The following is a 16,911-nucleotide window of genomic DNA, read 5'->3' on the forward strand; positions in this document are numbered from 1 at the left end:
ACCTAAAACATTTGTGCATCCAATCAAAAATGACAGGAATCTGTGAAAAGGATCATAAATAGAGAGGGCGCCTCCTAGTGCAACACAGCGAAGATAATAATAAAACCCAACTTATACTAAAATGATACTCACAAGGGGAGCAGCACCAATGTGGTAATTGATGCCAGATGGGGAATCACAGTGACCCAGCTACACTGATATATGTAGGACTTCGGTGCTTTAGTCAATTGTTAAGTATAATTGCTGAAACATGTGGTGGGAGGGGTTATCAGGCTTACCTACAGTTTTTTTTTTTTTCCAAATAATTTTTATTGAGGTTTACAACAACAGGTGACATCAAGTTTGCACAGCACAGGATGAATGGCATGTCTAAGTAAAACAAGAAGGGCCTAAGCAGTTACCTGCACATCAGCATATCAGAGTACAAATCAATACATCAAGTCCGTGCAGGCCTGTCTATATATTCTAGGCTGGCCACTCTTGGACCTTCAAGGTATCTAAATATTTGACAGGCCCCCTAGGACTAACAGGTTAATATTACAAAATGCAATGCCATTTATGGCTCAATAACAGAAAGCAAAAATTTAAGGTGCAAACTACACAGCAAACCTCTTTTACTTTGTAATATGCTAACATAGACACAGCATAGCATAGCAAATGGTAGTCCTGAGACCTAGTTTTCGCACCCTAACTCTAAAGGAAAAGATATAGGTCCTCATGTGTCTATAACATAACTAATAAGTAAAAAGTGTAATATTCTAAATATGCATAGTGCAGTACATAATAAGATAACATAGATAGGATACAGCTCTATGTAGAGCCTCCACGAATTACCAGTAAATATATGACAGACTAGATATATTATGTGAACTGTCTCGGCCGCAGACAGTACAATAGAAAACCCTGAGAAGATCTATAGGGCGTAAAAACCCAGCTAAAGCTAAACCTCATCAACAGGGGTGCAAATTTAGAAGGTCAAACTTAATTAGACCACAGCTCAGGGAGGCCCCCGTCACAGACTGAGTACTTTGCAAGGGTTTATGTAGAGACTAAATGTTATAGTATCTAGGAAGGCATTCTTATGATATCTGAGGATAATTACATGCAAATAATTAAAACAAGTGCTGTAGTCTCTAGTGTCACATGTCATTCCCACCTTAGGTCCTCATATATGGTTGCAATAACTTAAATATACATTAGAGCACATCTTGACATCCTCATGATAGAAACACAATATTATCTGCACAAGATCAACATATATAGATATCTAGGGATATGAACATATTATGGAATGCTGCTTACATTTATAATAAATGTCCCAACATGTGAGCAGTTCTATGGGCTGCTAATTAAATTCAATGAAACAGTGGCATTAATATATACAATAACCTCCAACTTTGTAAATCAGCCTAAAACAATGGAGAGCAGGGCGCTAGTTGGCATGTGAAGATCTCTGAGTAGGAAAATATCTCCCAGGCTCCACAGCGCAGCACAGTCACAGCTCTGAGAGTCACCCAAAACATAGGTGGCCGCGCTTCCATGCGCTACCCACACAATATCCAAGTACCTTCTTTGCCTCCTGGCGGGTATCCCAAGTGAGACAGTGTCCCGGTTATGCGGCAAATGCGTTACACCCTCCAGCCCCGTCTCACTCTCCCATCACGGTCCAGGGTATAGCTGCTCGACCATAGCCACCAATGCTCTGTCCCCATGCAATGTGGGGTCTGACTCGGCAAGCAGGGAGACGGCTGCTGGTAGGCCCAAAATAACCTCTGGCGTGCAGGCGCTGGGCTGAGGATCCTTCCCGGCACAGTTACTACTCCTATGCAGCGTCTCGGTAGTGGCACACTTCTGTCCTCCTGCTGTTATCTCCTCCATATAAGGATTGCTGCCCCCTGTGAGCCCCTTTGTGAGCGTAGCCCTCACTCCCTTGAAGCCCGCTATGTTGGAGCCCGGAAATAGCGTCTTCAACCTTAGGCGTCTCAGCCCATTCCTCCTCCTTGCCCACAATTTTCATGAGCCGATCAAAATCTACAGTGCATCTGGAGCTCAAATTCAGCAAACAGTGCCTGCACTTGTAAAAGGAGGTTCTCCTCCATTATCCACAGAGATGCAGTAGTCTTACCTACAGTTTTAAAAGCCAGGGCTTGCATTAGTTGAACAGATGCCTGAGGAAACAGCCAGTTGGGCTGAGAAACGCATTGCAATCTGTTACAACATTTGTTTTTATATTTATTTGGGTGAAGTCATAAAACCCTTTTGTTTTACAAACCATTTTAATAAATATGTTGTACCATATGGAAGCCTGAGCCTGTCTTATCTACCACACCACCTAGATATCCTAGATCCCAACATCCTATTGCAGGATCAGTGTAGCTGGGTCACTGTGATTCCCCATCTGGCATCAATTACCACATTGGTGCTGCTCCCCTTGTGAGTATCATTTTAGTACAATATCGGTTTTATTATTATCTTTGCAGTGTTGCACTAGGAGGAGCCCTCTCTCTTTGTGATCCTTTTCACAGATTCCTGTTGTTTGCTGTATATCCATGAGAGGAGCTGCTCATATTCATCTGAATTGATTTGCACTGGCCACATTTGTCATAAACAGATGAGTTACAACTAATGATGAATACATCAGGACAATCTTGATTACTTGAACTTGTGCCACAAGCCCTCATAAAGACTCAGCTTTATACTTACGATTAGTTCTTATGATTGGTGACTATAATTATTTGGTTGTATTTCTCTGTGATTTATGTATATGTTTATCACCTATATAGGTTATATTGTGACAGCTTACCTATTATAGCTACACTATACTCACAGATTGTTCTATATGAGATAGATCCATACACTTTGCATTTTTAACTCATTCAATACTTTGGCCATATTATAGCGCCCCCTAGGGTTGGACACCTAGGTGTCATAATAGTTGTTGTACAATCAAAAATGATAAGGTTTTGAAAATGTGTGTATGACATAAAATATTAGTGGGACCTTAAAATGTGTGTATGACATAAAATATTAGTGGGACCTTAAAATGTGTGTATGACATAAAATATTAGTGGGACCTTAAAATGTGTGTATGACATAAAATATTAGTGGGACCTTAAAATGTGTGTATGACATAAAATATTAGTGGGACCTTAAAATGTGTGTATGACATAAAATATTAGTGGGACCTTAAAATGTGGCTACATTGCCCTCCATTTGCTCTATACAGAGGAAAAATAAAATATTGTATTGTTTTTCCATTGGACACTCAAGTTAATTTTTTCTATTTATAAAAACCTAGTCGATTTATCAATAAAATGTCCCCATCACCTGATGAATGTGTATTTTGATTACTACACTGCTATCATGTTTACTGCAATAACAAGTTTCTGTGTTTTTAAACTGTTGTAGTTAATCAGTTCATGTGGCTTTATTTGCAGAGCAATGGTTTATTAACCTTTGCTATTGTAAAACTATTTGCTGACAAAAGAGGTAGATATTTAAAGTTGTGTTTAGCTTCTTGCTAGTCGGGGACAATGTCCACAACTCTTTGAAAAGCTTTTTAACAATAATACTGTGAAGAAAGATCTTATTCTTTTATCTTATTGGAGAGAGGATTTACAACATTTTAGCAGTTAGAAGATAAAAGGTGAGTATGTTGCCTGTTTAAAATCATATTACATTTTTTGACTATTTTCTTGTTTATTTTTGAGGCTAGATGTTTCATGTTTTTTAAAAGCAGGTTTCTTTTAGTGGCCCTTTCATTGGTTCATCAAAAAGATGGTATTTTAAAATGCATTAGCTTTTTATTTTTGTTACAAAAATATTTTTGAATGGAAAAAAAATATTTTTTTTCTTTTTAGGCTTAAGGACATTTGTTATTATCAACTAATATTAGGCAATAACAACAATTAATATGGCTGTGTGAATTGAATCCACATTTGTATTCGTTTTCATTTAAATAATCTTAAATACCTGTATGTTTTCTTTTCCTGGCCTTTTTCCTTTCATTTATAATTCTCTTCTAAGATGTATCCTTTAAATGTACATGAAGTCAAAAATTCAAAATAAGCTTTCATAGCTCAGACAGCACATGCTATTTTGCTACTCGAGTAGCATTAATCTACTACTGGGAAGTAGCTGGTGAATGCTGGCTGCACACATATTTCCATAGCTGCCAACAGTCCCTGATTTCCAGAGACAGTCCCTGGATTTTCTTGTCACTGTAAATGTTACATCTTGTGCCAATATTTGGTAGATAGATAGATAGATAGATAGATAGATAGATAGATAGATATAGTTTATTACTTATATATAATTATTATTATTGAATAGGTTCACATATTATTTGTCTGGCTAATTATGATGTTGTGTTATAACAATAACTATATGCCCAGAATATGTTCCAGAGACTGGTATTGTCATCATTATGAGGTAGGTGTAAGAGATTGGTGCTGTAATCTGTATAATAAGCTATGGATACTATTATACTATTACTATCAAATGGGTATGTTTTGATAGCATAACTGAGTGGGCGGAGCAGTAGGTCGTCAATACTCCGGTAACCTGTTTGCTTGCTCTGCTGCAAAGTGTCCCTGGAATTGTTTTTAAAATGTTGGCAACTGTGGTTATTCTCTTGTCTTTGGTTCACCAGAAGTGTTCAGCTAGCTCCCAATAGTATATTGCTCTTCTGGAGTTGACTTTTACTAAGTGGCCAATCATGATATTTTCTCTGAGGCCTTTAAGGCTTTTATGTCTGGCTGAAAAAGCCACTTTCATATTTTTTCGGCTCCCTGATAAAAGCCATGTTTTTAATATTGTGCCGAAAAGTTCTCGCTGGTCACTATCCTTTTTCAAGAGAATTTTTTTTACACTTTTTGAGGCCAGTTTTGCCTTTTCAAATGCAAGACCTGGAATCATATTGCATAGCACATGTGCAAGGCATCCTGAAATCCGTTTTATGGCTGCAGGTTTTTAAGGCATGGATCCAAAAATGCAGAGTAATTTAGCTGGAAAGCAAAAAAAAGCTATTTTAGGAGTAAATTGCTTAAAGATTGTGATTGACCCCCTAAATATTTAAGCCCTTTACAGGGTTTACACCCATATTTATATACAAAAAGCAGCACAAGAAGAAAATTACAGAATTGTATTTTTACTTTTTGCAATTTTTTTATTCACCTTTATTATATTGTTGACATAATTATATTTTTAAGTGTTTGTTTTTTATTTAGATGTCTCAGGCCCTGCATATTACATTAGAGTGACCAGGCCCCCCCCCCCCCCCCCCCGTTTCCGGGGACAGTCCCCGGATTGAGGAGACTGTCCCTGGACAAATTATGTCCCCGGAAATGTCCCCGGGAAGACTGAGCGCTGGGAGGAAGTGTCAGTGATCTTTCACCTGGTAACTAACTTCCTCCCAGCCGAGCGTTCTACGCCAGCAGACAGCGCGCAGGAGGGAAGAGTGGAGCTAGTTGAGGGATTGCAGCTGGCCGAGCTGTGCGATATCCTCATACAGAAGGGGATATTTACCAACGACATGATAGAGAAGATCCAGGTTGTGGCACTCCGGTATTAGGGACCAATCCTAAGATAGCAATAATTATGCATTCATTTTGGGAGACAAGGGGTTAATTGTATTTTAAATAATTTCAGTGTGAAATACATGATATTTCAGGTGCCAAATTACACATTCAAACGCTATGATTTATATAGTCTTTGTTACTGTTATGTTGCTCTCATACATTTAATGTATATTGTTATTATAAGTAATCTGAATTTTGTATAACCCTTTCCACCATATACTGATGGCAGCGTTGTTTACTCAAACGTTTCACGACCATTTAAACTTTTACTTGCCTAAGGGAAACTATGGTAAAATATGACATCAGATCAAACACAAACAGGAGTGCAGAGGGTCTCATAGCCTTAAACAGTTTCTTACTTATGAACTTCAAATTTCATTAAAGCAGATGATAAATGGGCACACGAAAGGCTAAGATATAAATTATGCTCCCCATATATATACATTTTTTACCATTTACAGCTCCCATTATATCTACTGATCAGTCTTGACACTGTAAAGTGCTGCTCTATTGTGCACTAAAAAAAAATCCTGGGTAGATTATGTCATGGTTGATATATTATGAGCACTTAAATGTGACATGAAATTCAAACGGCTAGATTACGAGTCTTGCGATAGCCTTAAAAAGCAGCGTTGAGGGGTCCCAACACTGATATTTAACGCCCGCTGGTATTACGAGTCAGGCAGGAGAGGGTCTACCGCTCACTTTTTTTCCTGCGATTTTAGCATACCGCAAATCCCCTTATGTCAATTGCATATCCTATCTTTTTAATGGGATTTGCCTAACGCCGGTATTACGATCGCCTGAAAAAGTGAGCGGTAGACCCTCTCCTGGCAAGACTCCTACCGCATTTAAAAGTCAGTAGTTAAGAGTTTTATGGGCTAACGCCGGAACATAAACCTCTTAACTAAACCCCTAATCTGCTGACCGGACATCGCCGCCACTTAATAATAAGTATTACATTAAATTTATTAACCCCTAAACCGCCACACTCCCGCCTCGCAAACACTAGTTAAATTTTATTATCCCCTAATCTGCCGTCCCTAACATCGCCAACACCTAACTACATTTATTAACCCCTAATCTGCCGCCCCCAACGTCGTCGCTACTATATTCAATTTTTTAACCCCTAAACCTAAGTCTAACCCTAACCCTAACACCCCCTAACTTAAATATAATTTAAATAAAACGAAATAAATTTACTACTATTAAATAAATTAATCCTATTTAAAAATAAATACTTACCGATAAAATAAACCCTAAGCTAGCTACAATATAACTAATAGTTACATTGTAGCTAGCTTAGGATTTATTTTTATTTTACAGGCAACTTTGTATTTATTTTAACTAGGTACAATAGTTATTAAATAGTTATTAACTATTTAATAACTTCATAGTTAAAATAAGTACAAATTTACCTGTAAAAAAAAATCCTAACCTAAATTACAATTACACCTAACACTACACTATCATTAAATTAATTAAATAAGTTACCTAAAATTACTTACAATTACCTACAATTAACTACAATTAAATTAAATAAACTAAAGTACAAAAAAAAACAAAAACACTAAATTACATAAAATAAAAAAGAATTACAATTTTTTTAAACTAATTACACCTAATCTAATCCCCCTAATAAAATAAAAAAGCCCCCCAAAATAATAAAATTCCCTACCCTATACTAAATTACAAATAGCCCTTAAAAGGGCCTTTTGCGAGGCATTGCCCCAAAGTAATCAGCTCTTTTACCTGTAAAAAAAAATACAATACCCCCCCAACATTAAAACCCACCACCCACACACCCAACCCTACTATAAAACCCACCCAATCCCCCCTTAAAAAAACCTTACACTACCCCCTTGAAGATCACCCTACCTTGAGCCGTCTTCACCCAGCCAGGCACAAGTGGACATCCAGAGGGGCAGAAGTCTTCATCCGATCCGGCCAGAAGAGGACCTCCAGACCGGCAGAAGTCTTCATCCAGGCGGCATCTTCTATCTTCTTCCAGAGCGGAGCGGGTCCATTTTGAAGACATCCGACGCGGAGCATCCTCTTCCATCCGACGGCGACTGAAGAATGAAGGTTCCTTTAAGTGACGTCATCCAAGATGGCGACCCTTCAATTCCGATTGGCTGATAGCATCCTATCAGCCAATCGGAATTAAGGTAGGAAAAATCCTATTGGCTGAAGCAATCAGCTAATAGGATTGATCTCACATTCTATTGGCTGTTCCAATCAGCCAATAGAATTCAAGCTCAAATTCTTTTTTATTTTCTGTAATCTAGTGTTTGTTTTTTGTACTTTAGTTTATTTAATTTAAGTGTGGTTAATTGTAGGTAATTGTAGGTAATTAATTTAATAAATTTAATGATAGTGTAGTGTTAGGTGTAATTGTAATTTAGGTTAGGATTTATTTTACAGGTAAATTTGTACTTATTTTAACTAGGAAGTTATTAAATAGTTACTAACTATTTAATAACTATTGAACCTAGTTAAAATAAATACAAAGTTGCCTGTAAAATAAAAATAAATCCTAAGCTAGCTACAATGTAACTATTAGTTATATTGTAGCTAGCTTAGGGCTTATTTTATCAGTAAGTATTTAGGAGCGAGCTGCACTGTGTATAATGGCGCGGTCGGGCCGGGCTGTGACTATACAGCTAGCCCGATGCGCTGTGTGAAACAAACAGACCCGCTCAGAAGAGCACAGAGAGCGGGTCTGTAAAACAGCCGTTTTTTTTAAAAAATGAAAAGGGTATATTATGGCTCCGCCCTCCCACTCTGCTCCTCATTTAAATAGCGGTGCTTACCCGCTGACTTTCCCCCTTCCCCATACTATATATTCATTAATTTGCTTTTTGTAGCTCATAAAGAGCTATCCATCTGACCATCAGTTAGCTTATATGCTCATAGACCATTTGGCCTAGAAATATGTTCTTAACTGGTCAGACAATTATACTATTGTATTACAAAATCCAGGTTTCATCAGCCTGTTAACTGTGTATTTTATATTTGTTGAATTATTTTGCTCAACTATGCTTGTATCTTTCTTCTGTTATCTAAAGGCGGACTATGTTTTACTTTATGTTGGTTATGCAAAACCTCAATAAAAAATATTTAAAAAAAAAAAAAAAAGGGTATATTATGTTTTACAAAGTTTGGCTAATATACGGCTAGATTTAGAGTTTGGCGGTAGCTGTCAAAACCAGCGTTAGAGGCTCCTAACGCTGGTTTTTACCGCCCGCTGGTATTTGGAGTCAGTCATTAAAGGGTCTAACGCTCACTTTGCAGCCGCGACTTTTCCATACCGCAGATCCCCCTACGCCATTTGCGTAACCTATCTTTTCAATGGGATCTTTCTAACGCCGGTATTTAGAGTCGTGGCTGAAGTGAGCGTTAGAAATCTAACGACAAAACTCCAGCCGCAGAAAAAAAACAGTAGCTAAGAGCTTTTTGGGCTAACGCCGGTTCATAAAGTTCTTAACTACTGTGCTCTAAAGTACACTAACACCCATAAACTACCTATGTACCCCTAAACCGAGGTTCCCCCACATCGCCGCCACTCAATTACATTTTTTTAACCCCTAATCTGCCGACCGCACCCCGCCGCCACCTACGTTATACTTATGTACCCCTAATCTGCTGCCCCTAACACCGCCGACCCCTATATTATATTTATTAACCCCTAATCTGCCCCCCTCAACGTCGCCGACACCTACCTACACTTATTAACCCCTAATCTGCCGACCGGACCTCGCCGCTACTATAATAAATGTATTAACCCCTAATCCGCCTCATTCCCGCCTCAATAACCCTATAATAAATAGTATTAACCCCTAATCTGCCCTCCCTAACCTCACCGACACCTAACTTCAAGTATTAACCCCTAATCTGCCGACCGGACCTCACCGCTAATATAATAAATGTATTAATCCCTAAAGCTAAGTCTAACCCTAACCCTAACACCCCCCTAAATTAAATATAATTTAAATCTAACAAAATAAATTAACTCTTATTAAATAGATTATTTCTATTTAAAGCTAAATACTTACCTGTAAAATAAACCCTAATATAGCTACAATATAAATAATAATTATATTGTAGCTATTTTAGGATTAATATTTATTTTACAGGCAACTTTGTATTTATTTTAACCAGGTACAATAGCTATTAAATAGTTAATAACGATTTAATAGCTACCTAGTTAAAATAATTACAAAATTACCTGGAAAATAAATCCTAACCTAAGTTACAATTAAACCTAACACTACAGTATCATTAAATTAATTAAATAAAATACCTACAATTATCTACAATTAAACCTAACACTACACTATCAATAAATTACTTAAATAAAATACCTACAATTATCTACAATTAAACCTAACACTAAACTATCAATAAATTAATTAAATACAATACCTACAAATAAATACAATTAAATAAACTAACTAAAGTACAAAAAATAAAAAAGAACTAAGTTACAAAAAATAAAAAAATATTTACAAACATTAGAAAAATATTACAACAATTTTAAACTAATTACACCTACTCTAAGCCCCCTAATAAAATAACAAAGCCCCCAAAATAAAAAAATGCCCTACCCTATTCTAAAATTAAAATAGAAAAGCTCTTTTACCTTACCAGCCCTTAAAAGGGCCCTTTGCGGGGCATGCCCCAAAGAATTCAGCTCTTTTGCCTGTAAAAAAAAAACCCATACAATACCCCCCCCCCCAACATTACAACCCATTACCCACATACCCCTAATCTAACCCAAACCCCCCTTAAATAAACCTAACACTAAGCCCCTGAAGATCTCCCTACCTTGTCTTCACCACACCGGGTCCCGATCTGTCCAGAAGAGCCTCTGAAATCTTCATCCAAGCCCAAGCGGGGGCTGAAGAGTGACGTCCATCCTCCGGCTGAAGTCTGGATCCAAGCGGCGGCTAAAGAATTCCATCTTCGGGCAGAAGTCTTCATCCTATCCGGGCAGAAGAGTCGATCCGGACCGGCAAACATCTTCATCCAAGCCGCATCTTCTATGTTTTTCCATCCGATGACGACCGGCTCCATCTTGAAGACCTCCGGCGCGGATCCATCCTCTTCTTGCGACGTCCTAAGTCCGAATGAAGGTTCCTTTAAATGACGTCATCCAAGATGGCATCCCTCGAATTCCGATTGGCTGATAGGATTCTATCAGCCAATCGGAATTAAGGTAGGAAAATTCTGAAAAATCAGAATCAAGTTCAATCTGATTGGCTGATCCAATCAGCCAATAAGATTGAGCTCGCTTCTATTGGCTGATCGGAACAGCCAATAGAATGCTGGTGGGTTGTAATGTTGGGGGGGTATTGTATGTTTTTTTTACAGGCAAAAGAGCTGAATTCTTTGGGGTATGCCCCGCAAAAGGCCCTTTTAAGGGCTGGTAAGGTAAAAGAGCTTTTCTATTTTAATTTTAGAATAGGGTAGGGCATTTTTTTATTTTGGGGGTCTTTGTTATTTTATTAGGGGGCTTAGAGTAGGTTTAATTAGTTTAAAATTGTTGTAATATTTTTCGAATGTTTGTAAATATTTTTTCATTTTTTGTAACTTAGTTCTTTTTTATTTTTTGTACTTTAGTTAGTTTATTTAATTGTATTTATTTGTAGGTATCGTATTTCATTAATTTATTGATAGTGTAGTGTTAGGTTTAATTGTAGATAATTGTAGGTAGTTTATTTAATTTCTTTATTGATAGTGTAGTGTTAGGTTTAATTGTAACTTAGGTTAGGATTTATTTTACAGGTAATTTTGTAATTATTTTAACTAGGTAACTATTAAATAGTTATTAACTATTTAATAGCTATTGTACCTGGTTAAAATAATTACAAAGTTGCCTGTAAAATAAATATTAATCCTAAAATAGCTACAATATAATTATAATTTATATTGTAGCTATATTAGGGTTTATTTTACAGGTAAGTATTTAGGGTGTTAGGTGCAGACTTAGGAAGTGTTTCCTCATAGGAAACAATGGGGCTGCGTTAGGAGCTTAACGCTGCTTTTTGCAGGTGTTTTTTTCAGCTCAAACAGCCCCATTGTTTCCTATGGGGGAATCGTGCACAAGCACGTTTTTGAAGCTGGCCGCGTCTGTAAGCACCGCTGGTATCGAGAGTTGCAGTGGCGGTAAATATGCTCTACGCTCCCTTTTTTGGAGCCTAACGCAGCCCTTCTGTGAACTCTAAATACCAGCGGTATTTAAAAGGTGCGGGGGGAAAAAAGCATGCGTAGCTAACGCACACCTTTGGTCGCAGAACTCTAAATCTAGCCGATAATGCACTATGTGCAGAATTATATAACATTATTTTTGAGGTTTACTGGCCCTTTAAGCAACGCTGGTATTACAGTGAGATGTGGTGCTAAATTTTGCTCAACGCACACTTTTCTGAGGCTAACGCCGGCTTGAAGAAAACTTGTAATACCAGCGTTGGCTTAAGTGAGCGGTAAGAAAAAAAGGCTTGTTAGCACCGCACAGCCTTACCGACAAAAACTCGTAATCTAGCCGATAGTGATTCTTTCATGATTTAGAAAGAGCATTTTCAATTTTTATTCTGCATTGCAGCACTAGAGCTGTAACTATGTGTTTATTCCATTTGCAAGGGGTAAATACATAGTAAGAGCATTTTATTGTTGCACTATTGGTAGTATATAACAAATTGGGACCCGTCCACTGTATCTGTGATTTTGTTTGTTTGTTTTTTAGTCAGCACTAGTAGCATACTGGACACATTATGCTTAGTCACTTTTTATTTGATATAAGTGTAGTTAAATATGCTAATAAAATACACCTAGATTACGAGTTTTGCGTTAACGGGGGTGCGGTGCTAACAAGCAGTTTAAGCTCACCGCTCGCTTGCAGACAACGCTGGTATTACGGGCTTTTACAAACCCGGCGTTAACCGCAAAAAAAGTGAGCTAAGAGCAAAATTTAGCTCCACATCTCACCTCAATACCAGCGCTGCTTACGTTAGCGGTGAGCTGGTAAAACGTGCTCGTGCACGATTTCCCCATAGAGATCAATAGGGGAGAACCGGCTGAAAGAAAACCTAACACCTGCAAAAAAGCAGCGTTCAGCTCCTAACGCAGCCCTATTGATTCCTATGGGGAAATACTTTTTATGTTTACCCCTAACACCCTAACATGAACCCCGACTCTAAACACCCCTAATCTTACACGTATTAACCCCTAATCTGCCGCCCCTGACATTGCCGACACCTGCATTATATTATTAACCCCTTATCTGCCGCTCTGGACCCCGCCGCCACCTACATTATAGTTATGAACCCCTAATCTGCTGCCCCCAACATCGCCTAACCCTACATTATATTTATTAACCCCTAATCTGCCGCCCCCAATGTCGCCGCAACCTAACTACATTTATTAACCCCTAATCTGCCGCCCACGTCGCCACCACTATACAAAAGTTATTAACCCCTAAACCTAAGTCTTACCCTAACCCTAACACCCCCTAACTTAAATATAATTACAATAAATCTAAATAAAATTACTACAATTACCTAAATTATTCCTATTTAAAACTAAATACTTACCTATAAAATAAACCCTAAGATAGCTACAATATAACTAATAGTTACATTGTATCTAGCTTAGGGTTATTTTTATTTTACAGGCAGTTTGTATTTATTTTAACTAGGTAGAATAGTTATTAAATAGTTATTAACTATTTAATAACTACCTAGTTAAAATAAAGACAAATTTACCTGTAAAATTAAACCTAACCTAATTTACAATTACACCTAACACTACACTACAATTAAATTAATTACCTAAATTAAATACAATTAATTACAATTAAATAAAATTATCTAAAGTATGGAAAAACCCCCCACTAAATTACAGAAAATAATAAAATAATGACAAGATTTTTAAACTAATTACACCTACTCTATTCCCCCTAACAAAATAAAAAAGCCCCCCAAAATAAAAAAAAGCCCTACCCTGCTCTAAATTACAAATAGCCCTTAAAAGGGCTTTTTGCGGGACATTGCCCCAAAGTAATCATCTCTTTTACCTGTAAAAAATAGTACAAATACCCCCCCATCATTAAAACCCACCACCCACACAGCCAACCCTACTCTAAAACCCACCCAATCCCCCCTTAAAAAAACCCTAACACTAACCACTTGAATATCACCCTACCGTGAGACATCTTCACCCAACTGGGCAGAAGTGGTCCTCCAGATGGGCAGAAGTCTTCATCCAAGCCGGGCAGAAGAGGTCCTCCAGATGGGCAGAAGTCTTCATCCAGGCGTCATCTTCTATCTTCATCCATCCGGCGCGGAGCGGGTCCATCTTCAAGACATTCGACGCGGAGCATCCTTCTCGGCCAACGACTACCCGATGAATGAAGGTTCCTTTAAGTGACGTCATCCAAGATGGCGTCCTTTCAATTCCGATTGGCTGATAGAATTCTATCAGCCAATCGGAATTAAGGTAGGAAAAATCCTATTGGCTGATGCAATCAGCCAATAGGTTTGAAGTTCAATCCTATTGGCTGATCCAATCAGCCAATAGGATTGAGCTTGCAGTCTGTTGGCTGTTCCAATCAGCCAATAGAATGCAAGCTCAATCCTATTGGCTGATTGGATCAGCCAATAGGATTTTTCCTACCTTAATTCCGATTGGCTGATTGACTTAAAGGAACCTTCATTCGTCGGGTAGTTGTCGGCCGAGAAGGATGCTCCGCGTCAGATGTCTTGAAGATGGACCCGCTCCGCGCCAGATGGATGAAGATAGAAGATGCTGTTTGGATGAAGACTTCTGCCCGTCTGGAGGTCCTCTTCTGCCCTGCTTGGATGAAGACTTCTGCCCATCTGGAGGACCACTTCTGCCCGGTTGGGTGATGACGTCTCACGGTAGGGTGATCTTCAAGGGGTTAGTGTTAGGTTTTTTAAAGGGGGGATTGGGTGGGTTTTAGAGTAGGGTTGGTTGTGTGGGTGGTGGATGGGTTTTAATGTTGGGGGGGTATTAGTACTTTTTTTTACAGGTACAAGAGCTGATTACTTTGGGGCAATACCCCACAAAAGGCCCTTTTTTGGGCTATTTGTAATTTAGTGTAGGGTAGGGCTTTTTTTTATTTTGGGGGGCATTTTATTTTGTTAGGGGGATTAGAGTATGTGTAATTAGTTTAAAAATCTTGTCATTATTTTATTATTTTCTGTAATTTAGTGTTGTTTTTTTGTAATTAATTGTATTTAGGTTAGGGAATTTATTTACTTATAGTGTAGTGTTAGGTGTAATTGTAACTTAGGTTAGGTTTTATTTTACAGGTAAATTTGTCTTTATTTAACTAGGTAGTTATTAAATAGTTAATAACTATTTAATAACTATTGTACCTAGTTAAAATAAATACAAACTTGCCTGTGAAATAAAAATAAACCCTAAGCTAGATACAATGTAACTATTAGTTATATTGTAGCTATCTTAGGGTTTATTTTATAGGTAAGTATTTATTTTTAAATAGGAATAATTTAGTGAATTGTAGTAATTTTATTTAGATTTATGTAATTATATTTAAGTTAGGGGGGGTTAGGGTTAGGGTTAGACTTAGGTTTAGGGGTTAATACATTTAATATAGTGGCGGGGATCTTGGGGGTGGCAGATTAGGGGTTAATAAATGTAGGTAGGTGTTGGCGATGTTAGGGCCGGCAGATTAGGGGTTAATAATATTTAAATAGTGTTTGCGATGTGGGAGTGCAGCGGTTTTGGGGTTAAAATGTTTCTTATAGTGGCGGTGATGTCCGGTTTGGCAGATTAGGGATTAAAAATTTTATTTTAGTGCTTGCATGTTGGGGGGCCTCGGTTTAGGGGTAAATAGGTTTTAGTTTATGGGTGTAAATATACTTTTTGGCATTTTAGTTAAGATTTTTTATGCTACGGCGTTCTAGTGTAAAACTCTTAACTACTGACTTTAAAATGCGGTACCAGGCTTGACAGGAGAGGGTCTACCACTCACTTTTTGTCAGACTCGTAATACCGGCACTATGCAAGTCCCATTGAAAAAAGAGGATACACAATTCACGTAAGTGGATTTGCATTATTTCCAAGTCTGGCCAAAAAAGTGAGAGGTACACCTGTACCTGTAAGACTCGTAATACCAGCGGGCGTTAAAAAGCAGTGCTGGGACCTCTCAACGCTGCTTTTTAACCCTAACGCAAAACTCGTAATCTAGGTGATAGTTTTTTACCATTTGCCAATAAAAAAAAATAATGTCCCCGGATTTCATTTTAAAAATCTGATCACCTTATATTACATACATACATTAAAGAATTCCTCCAGTAAAACAACAACTCTCAGCTGTTTTGCCAACACTAAATTACGCCTTTTCTGCACTTTCATCTGTTTTCACGGAACTAAAGCCCATCATAAATAATAATTTCACTTTTCTATCTTAAAGGGACAGTCTAGTCAAAAACGGTATCATCAAATTTGCTTGTTTTCTTGGTATTCTTTGTTGAAAGCTAAACCTAGTTATGCTCATATACTAATGCATAAGCCCTTGAAGGCCACATCTTATCTCAATGCATTTTGACAGTTTTTTACAGCTAGACAGCACTAGTGCATGTGTGCCATGTAGATAACATAGTACTAACTCCAGTGGTGTTATAAAAACAAAGAAACACACCTACAACTCACGTAAAAGGTTTAAGATTTAATAGAAAAAGTCTCCTACAAAAGGCGGTCTCTCACACGATATATATACAATTCAAAGCATGTAAAGAGTATTTCTGAGAGAAAACTTCATCAATCCCTGGTTGATCTGAATCACCCTCGTTATATGCTTTCCTGATGGCAGAATGGTGATTGACCATCCTCTCTCTGAAAGTAGTTATTGTCTTGCCAACATATACCACAGAACATGGGCATATAAGAATGTAAATTATGTGGTCACTAGTACACGTCAGGCTGTGACGAATAGCGTATCTTCTATTTGTATGTGGGTGTTGAAATGATGCACCCCTCAACATACTATTGCATGTTATGCAGCTTCCACAAGTAAAACATCCTTTCTTCGATGATTGCAACCAAATACTCTTTTGGTAACATGTCGTTGGATGAGTCTTAACCAGCAAGTCCCTCACATTTTGAGCTCTTCGATATACCATCCTGGGTGGTATATCAAATGTTTTGATTTGTGATACACTGAAAGTACCCGTACTGTATCTATTACCTAAAATACACAAGAGCATGTTTAAACCACCAGGGTGGCTTATTGTCTCTGCTAGGGACTCTTTGTCATCTAATACAGCCAAATATATTGATCATCATT

At 37.8% G+C, this 16,911-nt stretch overlaps 1 protein-coding gene across 2 annotated transcripts in view; it reads left to right on the forward strand.

The window, feature by feature from the left end:
- The first annotated feature begins 3,522 nt into the window (after positions 1 to 3,522).
- The window catches only part of KYNU (kynureninase), a 318,611-nt gene continuing 305,222 nt past the window's right edge, over positions 3,523 to 16,911 (forward strand). For both annotated transcript variants that reach the window (XM_053698265.1, XM_053698266.1), the window contains exon 1: positions 3,523 to 3,646. The gene's annotated coding sequence lies outside the window, so the exon portion shown is untranslated. The remainder of the gene's footprint in view (positions 3,647 to 16,911) is intronic.

This window comes from Bombina bombina, chromosome 1, assembly GCF_027579735.1.
Source record: "Bombina bombina isolate aBomBom1 chromosome 1, aBomBom1.pri, whole genome shotgun sequence".
In the NCBI taxonomy this organism is placed as follows: Eukaryota; Metazoa; Chordata; class Amphibia; order Anura; family Bombinatoridae; genus Bombina; species Bombina bombina.